The sequence below is a fragment of the Gadus chalcogrammus genome, chromosome 4, assembly GCF_026213295.1.
Source record: "Gadus chalcogrammus isolate NIFS_2021 chromosome 4, NIFS_Gcha_1.0, whole genome shotgun sequence".
Lineage (NCBI taxonomy): Eukaryota > Metazoa > Chordata > Actinopteri > Gadiformes > Gadidae > Gadus > Gadus chalcogrammus.
Window position 1 is genome coordinate 19,847,786 of NC_079415.1, and position 9,735 is coordinate 19,857,520.

A 9,735-nucleotide genomic window follows, 5' to 3' on the forward strand; every position below is an offset into this window, starting at 1 on the left:
TGAGATGGAGATAGAAATGTGTTCTTTTAGGGGTTTGTTAACGCAAGTCTAGTCTTTTCACCAAATGGGAGCTTTATGTTGCGTGTTATGCGCCATTACATTAACAGCAGAACGGTTATCCAAATACCAAAGAAGCGTACAACACTTGCGTTACAGTGTGTGTGTACACACACACACACACACACACACACACACACACACACACACACACACACACACACACACACACACACACACACACACACACACACACACACACACACACACACACACACACACACACACACACACACACACGGTGCTCGCACGCTGTCAACCTTGTACCACCCGGAGAAGGGCTCTTTGGATCAAACCATTCAAATCATTATACAACTGTTAGTTCTAACAACTTAGTTTTTCCTCAGTCACTTTGGTACATTTCTCAGATCAGAATTTAAATTCTCAAAACGACCCGTTCAATCTCCACATCATTGTGTCACTTGTGCACATCAAAAAAGCAGTTTCTCATTTCTTTGAACAAGTTGCAAATGCTTTGGTACATTCATGCAAATTACTATGTACATTCTCTGCTCTTTCCTACATTATCAATTGCTTATGTCCTGTTGATCGAAATGTATTGTAATGGGTCTCTATTGAATAGTCCTACCCCCACGACATTAGTTAATTGCATAAGTCTTTACATGCAAAATGGTTGAACAAGTTGTCATAATATGTCAAGCATATTTCTATACATGTCCATTAGACTTTTTTTCTAAATCTGTCCTGAATTGGTAAATTGCTACCAGGTGAATCTTCACTTTCTCTACTGAAGTGAAATGTGTGAGGTGTTAGATCAACAAACAATCAACCAGTTTACTGAAATAGCTCAAAGGTGCATCTCATGAACCATAAACTGGCAAGTCTATAGCTGGAGCACAACACAATGTTACATTGTCTGACAATGGAAGGACAGGGAATTGGACGGGGTCGACAGAATGAGAGAAGAAGAAGAGGAAGAGGAGTGAGGCTGCGTGAGAATGAGAATTTGTGGCCCAACAGACAGGAACGTCAGGAGGTGTAGGAAGACTGCACTGTAATTCCTACAGCAATGCATGTCAGTTTACCCTAAAGAGATTATGTTCACATTTCTAGCAATGACATGGTCTGTCAACAAATTACAGTACAAAGTCAAATCATAATGTGAATCTTGTCCAGTCTCTTGCAATCAATCTCCGACATACACTAAGGTGTAACTTACAATTTACAATAATTGTCTTCAAAACTTTAGCCATAGTTTACATCAGAACATCCCTCCAGAGTATATTTACAACATGACTAAGAAATTTGACTGTCTTATCCGTACACAATGACACAAGGACTTGTCATTCTGATGGCACAGCTATTTACTTTTGTGAGATGAACCAAGGATTTTGAGCAAGAGACTGGCTTTTGCAGGTAATCCATGGTGTTTAGCTATTTGCACGAATTGTTTTGAGAAATGCATTTACTGTTATGCAAATGTTGAGGATGATTCAAGAAATGTACCAAAGCGACTGAGAAACTGTAATTTGATTGGACAAGAGGCATTCCATGAGTGCTGATATAGAGTATAACAGCACTGGAACTTTTAACTATTAATGTATCACTCCGCTTTACAGGTGCTTTACTAACCGTTAATATTATTAACGTATTTTATGTAATTTAGATTGCAACAAGCTTTGAACCGCAAAGATGAACATATTTCCAGAATTATATTAATTAATTATATTCCACATTATAGTTAAATTACGAATGGTCATCAGAAGAGGACGAAGGGAAGGAAATAAGCCTGGATACTTCAGCACAAACCTCCAGGTGTGCTTATATGACATCGGCCAACTTCGACATATTAGAGAAGAGCACAAAATGAAACCAACACTGTAAGGCAAACAACATGGGCTTTGAACTGCTTTCAGACTTGGCTAAATCTCAAAAATATAAACATCAACATTCAGTCTGTTAAGAAGACCGTCTATTATGGGTGCAACGGATCACAAAACTCACGGTTCGGATCATGTCATGGTTTTTGAGTCACGGGTCCGATCATTTTTGGATCAACAACAACAAAAAGATAATAAGAAAATACTTTAATTAAAATCTTCAAATGTGTAAAAACAAAATAAAGTGAAAAATTGGGTAATAATCCTGCTTCCTTTAAGCATGGAACATTTTTAAAAAATTGCTTGTGTCCACATAAAATACAAACTTTACTCAAGATCTCCTTCCAATGTATAAATTATAAAAAAAATTAAACAGTATAAAGTGCAAAATTAGGCATTATTCCTTCTTCTTTTAAACATGGATAGTAAATAAAATAGAAATAGCTTGTGTCCACATAAAATAAAAACTTAAATCAAGATGTCCGTCCAATGTATGAATACAATCCTAAAATATTTTAAAACAAAATGTAGTACAATGCGAGGCATTATTCCTTCTTCTTTTTAACATGGATAGTAAATAAAAAGAAAAACCTGTATCCAAAGGAAGCACAGCAGACCTGGGCCCCGTTTCCCGAAAGCATCGTTAGCCTAAGTGGTTCGTGAAGTGTGTCGTACGAGCATCGTACAGTTTCCACACCGTTTCCCGAAAGCATTGTTGGTGACGAGCGTTGTGAAAACGCTATAGCTTATGAGGACTCCAGGGGTACTCGTAGGGTGCTAAGAGCACATTATCCTACTGTAGCCTCAGTGGCGTTACCAGTGGACATTCCGTGCTGGATGCGTTTTATTTAAAGATCCCGGCATGCCACACCCATTTCATTCATTTTTTTATAATCCTTGATGTCCTTTGATCGAGTTTGTAACCTTGTTTGTGTTGGAAATGCCTTGGATAGCTTATTACAAACTATTCTAGCATGTCTGAAAAGCCTGGTAGAAAAGACGAATGCTCTTCTCATGAATATCCATCTATTAATGAGCGTTGCTCTGATTGGACCGCTGTTTTCATGAATATTCAATATTTAAATTCCGCTTTGCTCTGATCGGGAGAGAAAGCAGCTGTCCATATGCTTACCGAGGCACAGCAAGCCTAAAACCATGGCAGGAATTTTGCCCTACGTGTTTGATCCAGAGTCGGAAGATGAGACGGAAGGAGAAGACCAAGAACAACCACAAACACGTACAATGATGGACGTTTCAGAATGGTAATGTGAGCTAACTTAACTGACATATAGGGCAACCAGGTTATTCAAATAGGCCTAGGCTTAGGATAGTCATAATTCTTTTTTATGTTGGCATTCAAAGATGTGTTGTAGGCCGATTTAGTCATTTGCAAAGACCTACAGCATTTTAATTTTCATATAATCAGACTGATTTTTTTTATAATATGTAGGCCTATAGCCTAATTTGTGTTTCATTATTGATGGCTGCCAAACATATTGCCTACCTTTTGCTTCAGGTGTACCTGTGGGAATTGCTCTACAATGCAGATAGAGGTGGAGAATGTAAGCTGTAGGGAGACATCAACGGTAGGACGGTGCAACGATGGGTGATACGGATTTCATTTTGGTTATACACTGTCAGTAAAATCAGATTATATTAATCAAACATATCTGATTGCACAGGTTGTAAGAATAATGGAAGACGAGGATCCACCAGTATTATGCATGACCTTCCACCAAGGACTAGATCCAGTTTGTCTCAATAGATATTCCCAGCAAAATGCCCTGAACATTTATCAACGTGATTATGGGAACCCGCAAGTTAGAGGCAATGAGTAAGTGAGATGAAAAAATGTCTACACTACGGCACATCAGCATATTCAAACATGTCTACCAAGCTCATACACTATTTTGTATAGTGAAAGTCAAAGTGATGGAGCTGTACCTACATATAATAACAATACAAATAATGATCATTTCTTTTCTATTTACACGTGACAAAACATAACTCACACACTATATACAGTTCAGCCTTGGCCATATATACATAAACAACAATGTCCTCCGCTTTTTGACAGCCGTTGCAGGTACTTGGCCTACAGGTCATTTGTCAGCTGGTGCTGGGGATATCTTGGCAGGAAGATACGTGTCGTCATCCCCTCTTGTGTGGTCCAACACATACGCAGGGAGTTCCCTGAAGCGGAAGGCCAATATGTGTGATTTAAACCTCCTCCACTCTAAAGCGAGATACATAGTCCGCAATAGCGTCTTCTAAGGGTGGACGTTCGTGTTGGGACGATGGGGAACTGGGCACAGGAATCTTCTGACTTTCCTCCAAGTAGGGTTAGGGACTACCTCTTCAAAGAGGAGATGCATCAGGCTGAGGGTATAGCCTAAAATAAATACAATGTAGGTAAACTCCACATGTAACGATGTACAAAGTGTTTTATACATCAATAAATATTTTCTTACAACTTGGTTGTGTTTTTACTGCTTTCACCGTAGCCGCTCCTTTTTTTGCTTTTGGGAAACTGAGTTTGTACCTCAGTCTTCCTGAGTTTGTCTTCGCTTGGGAACAGCCAGCATTCTCATTAAAATGCATGGCTGCCAGGTACAGTCTGAAGGAGAAAATAGGGTGTGGTAATAAAACTGTCATAGGAGAACACTGGTTGCATTATCAAACAACAACTACATAGTCACCACAGCAAAGATATCTACACATATCTTTAGGTCTGTATTGTTGCAGTGTAAGAAAGATATATGTTGCTGGTCAGTAAATGTGAACATACCTGCACAACATCCCAATAAAAGGGAAAACCATATTTTTTGGTGTAAAACACAAAATAACACTGGAAGGCTTCCAGTGTTGAGGTCTGGTACTTTGAGCTCAGCTTTTCCACGTCAGTCAGGACCCTCTTTTTTGTAAGGATTTTTTCCACTTTATAGAGGGCTTTGGTGCCTACAGAAAGATATATCATTATTTTTAGAGAAACACAAGCAAGATAGTCAAACAACATTACATACAATGGAGGTTTACACACCTGGCTGAAACCACTTTTTACGATCTCTTGTTCGGCGAACAGGGTGGAGGCATTTGGGGAAAGCTGGGTTGTCGTGGCTGTGTATGTTCTGAATGTGGTTAATTAATGAGGTCCATTTAGCCACCTTTTCAGCCACGGTGGATGATGATGTTGCTGCCCACTGCCCAGTAGACATGGTTGCTGATGCCACGTCGCCACCTCATAACAATGTCACAGTCCTTCTCTTTCGACACCTTGTCCAATTTCTTAGACAGACCTAATGAACAAACAAAAACCAAAAAAATCTGTCAATCAATCAGATGAAGAAGTTATATAACTCCATACGTGGGCATGTTGGAGCAGTGGTTAGCATACCCAACGGACCTCCGGGAGAAAAGGATTCAATCACCACGCTGCAAGCCCATGTGACATTGGATAAAGGCGTCTGCTAAATGTCTGTCACCTTTACTTGTTCTGTCCTATAATTGGCCTACTTTTTTGATGCATACTAATTTTACATTAGCCTGCATAATTATATCTTGAATCAAATCCAAAGACAAGTATTACCCTTTGCAAGGTGCCAGACGTTATGTGCTTCAGATTGCGATCCCGAAGAAACCAGACTGGGGATGGCGGTCAGTGACAATGTAGTCCACTGCCACACCCTTCGACTCCAGAAGTTCAAGGCTTCTTTTCAGACCCTCCTTCTCCATATTGTGACTACCTCCAACCTCATTGCTCTTGTCATGGAACAAAAAGAGACATGTATTATGTGATGAAACCACACAATGACAGTTTATTTTACATCCATGTGTACATGGATGTAAAATAATGACACAAGATAGATTCATTTGTAAACTAGAAATCCATTTAGTGAGACAATATGGTTGGTCAACAAAATTCATTTTCAAACGTTGAGCGTCTGATAAAAGAGTAGGGTGTGTTTGTGTGTGTGTGTGTTTGTGCGTGTGTGTGTGAGAGAGGGGAAGTCAACGAGAGAGATACAAAGAGCTAGTGAGGGTTTCAGTAAGTGTGTGTCTAAGTAAAGAGAGCAATGAGTGCTATGTGTTGTGTGGCATGAATAACAGTTCAATTTACATATGTGGAACTACTCACCTGGACAAGTTGAACGTCAATAATGTTGTTGTTCTCCAGGTTCATCAAGGAATAGCTGCCATACTTTGCGCAATGAACTGCAAATATCGAAATGATGTCATGAGCACACTGCTTTTGAACATGTTTATGAGCGTGCTATTTTGTGTGGAACTTCATAGTAGTAATACCGACTGTATTGAAATTAATTGAGGAAGTTTCCCTGGTGAGTCTGCCCTCATATCTCCGCCAATTTTAACCTTTCTCTGGCTCAGAAACTGCAATTCTTCTTCCTGAAACTGATGCCATTTGTGGATCACTGCTGGCTCCAAATAAGTCTGTGCATGCCTTCTGAATGTGGTATATCCAATTGATTTCAGGTGCATGGCTTTGAATACCTACAGATCAATGCATAAGTTATCAGTAAAATTCACAGCAACATATGAGGTTTGGATAACTGCTACGACCCACCCCGTTGGTGTCCAGGGGGAAGGGGGGGGCAAGAATTAATATAAAACCGGGTGTTTAAAGGACAGACGAGAGTAGCAGGGTTTCAACCAATATACCATTTATTGCATAAATGAGTCTTATTTGAACACAGAAAATAACCAATAACACTATCCCTCCACTGAGGGAGCAACCAACAACACTATCCCTCCACTGAGGGAGCAATGCCAACAACACTATCCCTCCACTGAGGGAGCAATGCCACGACGAAGAGCCCACGTAGCTCCGACTCGCGACCGACAGCGACCACACTCTGTTCGCCTATCTGGCCCACTGGCCACGTCTGCTTTCATCCCTGCAGCTTTATAGCAATCCACGTGATTGCTGAGGGGCTGCAGGTGTGTCTGATCAGTCCGATGGGGAGGGTGGTACCTGGAACAGCACACAAAACAGCAGAGGAAAAACACACACACGTAACACCCCCTCCCATAAGTGCAAACTAAGTTTGCTCCATTAAGCACGATCCCCGCTAAAGCACACTACACAGAATCAGGACCATCAGAATTTGAAGTTGCCGTCTGCTGCCTACGTTTCCACGCATTGCAGTCGGCAACTAAATGGTCAGTCCTCTGACAGAAAAAACATTGCCTATCTGTCTTAGGACTAGAGAAAGATGTACCAGCCCGTGGAACACGCGTCTCACTAGACCTAAGAGCAGTTTCACGGTGAGTGGAGGACTCGTGCCTTCAAATTTGACATTTTATTCAACATTTGGTCTGAAAAACGGATGTAATGCAGGTGCACACACACACACATAGACAGACAGGCAGACTCTCAATTATTTTCTACCCAAATGCATGTACACGCAGGTACACACACGCAGGTACGCACACGCAGGTAAGCACACACACGCAGGCACGCAGACGCACACAAAAAAAACTGCAGGTACACACACGCAGGTACGCACACGCAGGTACGCATACGCAGGCACGCAGACGTAGGCACGCAGACGCACACAAAAAAAAACGCAGGTACACACACGCAGGTACGCACACACACGCAGGTACGCACACACACGCAGGCACGCAGACGCAGGCGCACACACAAAAAAAAACAGAGGTACACACACGCAGGTACGCACACGCAGGCACGCACGCAGACGCAGGCACGCAGACGCAGGCACGCCACAAACTCCTCCACACTAAACGCTGTCACACCAGCCATCACGCCGACAATAGCGCTTAGCCGCTAGGCTAAGCTACCAACACTTTAGCGTGTCACCAACTCACTCCGGGGCAGACGCAACAACTATTAACGCCAGATGCTGCACACACAAACAAACCCAACCTTACAATAAACAAACATCCCCCAGACCCTACCTAACGAGAACTAACCTGTCTATCTTCTGGAGCGTGCCGGGGTCGAGGCGACTTGAAAGGCAAAACTTCAGCGACCGGAGTCCTGAAACGCCTACCTCCGTCGGGGAACTCTATCCCCGCCCAGGATTTACTCCGAAAATAATAAAGGAAAAACAAAAGTCCGAAGGAGGAGCCACTGTGCGACCCAGCTGGACACTTCTGTTTAACTGAGGGAGTCGTCAGTAACCTGTGAAGGCGGGAGCGTGCACACCCGGACGCCAATACCCACCGTGAACCACCGGAAGTGACTTTTCACTTTGAAAACAAACCAGTCAAAACAACTACAAACATCTCTACTAATTTCGATCCCGGACGAGCCCCCAATTGTTACGACCCCGCAGGTACCCTCCGTCGGGCGACCGACAGATCAAATAATAGATCAAAGACATTAACAACACTAGGCATGATTAATTCTTTCATTCATTAATCTTTGAACAACAAGGGCTGAGACAATGTACTGATAGCAACAATATTTTAGTACAAATTTAGAGAAATATGATGGTGAGTGGCGAGTGCTCTCTAAGGTATGATTCAATACCTTTTGGGGAAACCCCATAAACCTCGGCCCGGGCGGGTCCGAGGTGAGGTGGTAGACGGCATATACCGCCGCCACCCACCGACTGGCGACTGAGAGCACCACTTCTCTCTCCCCAATCAGCGTGATTGGGGGACACCTGTTGGATGGAGCAGGAGCCATGATAAAAGGGCCACGAGGACAGACAGAAGGGACCGGGAACCATGGAGAGCTAGGAAGCCCAAGAGACGACGACCCATTAGAGGCTCACGGAGAGCCTAAGTCTTTCTTGTTTATGGACCCTGTATACCCCGGTTTCCTGTGAATAAATGCCAAGTACGGCTCGAACCCTGACTAATCGACTCATTCATACCTGGAACCCGCACCAACGGGTACCGGGTTACCACATATGGTGGAGAATGCAGGCAAGCAAAGAACCGACTACAACCCCACGGTAGACGACCCACCAAACCAGCATGCAGACACCGGACGGAACCACGGCCGCCGCCGCCCTGCGACAACAGCAGGCGCTGGTGCAAGCCGCTTCCCTGCAGCGGGAGACCACGGAGAGCCTCGCCCTGCTCTGCGAGGCCGTACTACGGCTCACTCAGCCAACATCCGTGAAGCTCCAACCGCCGCCCCGACCAGCCGGCTCACCAAGCTCGGCCCTGACGACGACGTGGAGGCGTAGCTGGAGGTGTTTGAGCGGACCGCCCAGAGGGAAAGCTGGCTCAGTGGGCCCACATCGTGGCACCGTTCCTCACCGGACCCGCACAACAGGCGAGCCAAGACCTACCAGCCGAGACGGCCCCACAGTACCCCGCCCTCAAGCAGGCGATCCTGGCCTACTACGGCCACAACCTCGCGGCCTGCGCCCAGCGCTTCCAAGACTGGCGATTTGACATCCGGGGGGCAGTCCGAACGCAGATCGCCCAGCACGCACGCCTGGCGACAGGAGAGGGGCCCAGTCCTATCGAACGGGTCCTGATCGACAACACCATCCGGCAGCTACCGCTGGGCGCCCGGAGAGTACTGGCCCACCAACATCCCGACACGGTGGATGACCTCGTGAAGCAGCTGGAGAACTGGCAGGTGGCCCAGCAGCTACGCGCCGGCACCGGGACCAGGCAGGGGCAATTTGAAATGAGGGTTTTCTCCGTCCAATTTTTCTGCGTCCAATCAGCTAACAGAGGGAGTGGCTGAGAACAATGATGTTAAAGTCAGCTCGGACATCTTCACGCCAATGTTTGGTTTGTTTACAGCCTGCAATTAACATGATTCCCGGCCAAACGTTAGCTATGGGTTATGGCAGATCCAGAGTGGTACGAGAGTCTGGTAGGACCAGGC

The 9,735-nt window shown here is 44.4% G+C and overlaps 2 long non-coding RNA genes across 3 annotated transcripts; one reads left to right on the plus strand and one right to left on the minus strand.

Annotated features, from left to right (window-relative positions):
* Window positions 1-213: 213 nt before the first annotated feature.
* On the plus strand, window positions 214-4,471 carry LOC130380689 (uncharacterized). 2 transcript variants are annotated; one of them, XR_008895317.1, is made up of 4 exons: window positions 214-3,160; window positions 3,415-3,484; window positions 3,581-3,732; window positions 3,976-4,471. It is a non-coding gene; the product is annotated as an uncharacterized LOC130380689 (long non-coding RNA). The 2 variants fall into 2 exon arrangements; XR_008895316.1 differs by having other exon boundaries at window positions 214-3,484.
* LOC130380691 (uncharacterized) lies at window positions 2,247-7,553 on the minus strand. Its single transcript, XR_008895318.1, has 6 exons — window positions 6,034-7,553; window positions 5,485-5,657; window positions 4,939-5,194; window positions 4,687-4,856; window positions 4,370-4,515; window positions 2,247-4,290 (listed from the first exon to the last, which is right to left on the minus strand). It is a non-coding gene; the product is annotated as an uncharacterized LOC130380691 (long non-coding RNA).
* Between the last annotated feature and the right edge of the window lie 2,182 nt (window positions 7,554-9,735).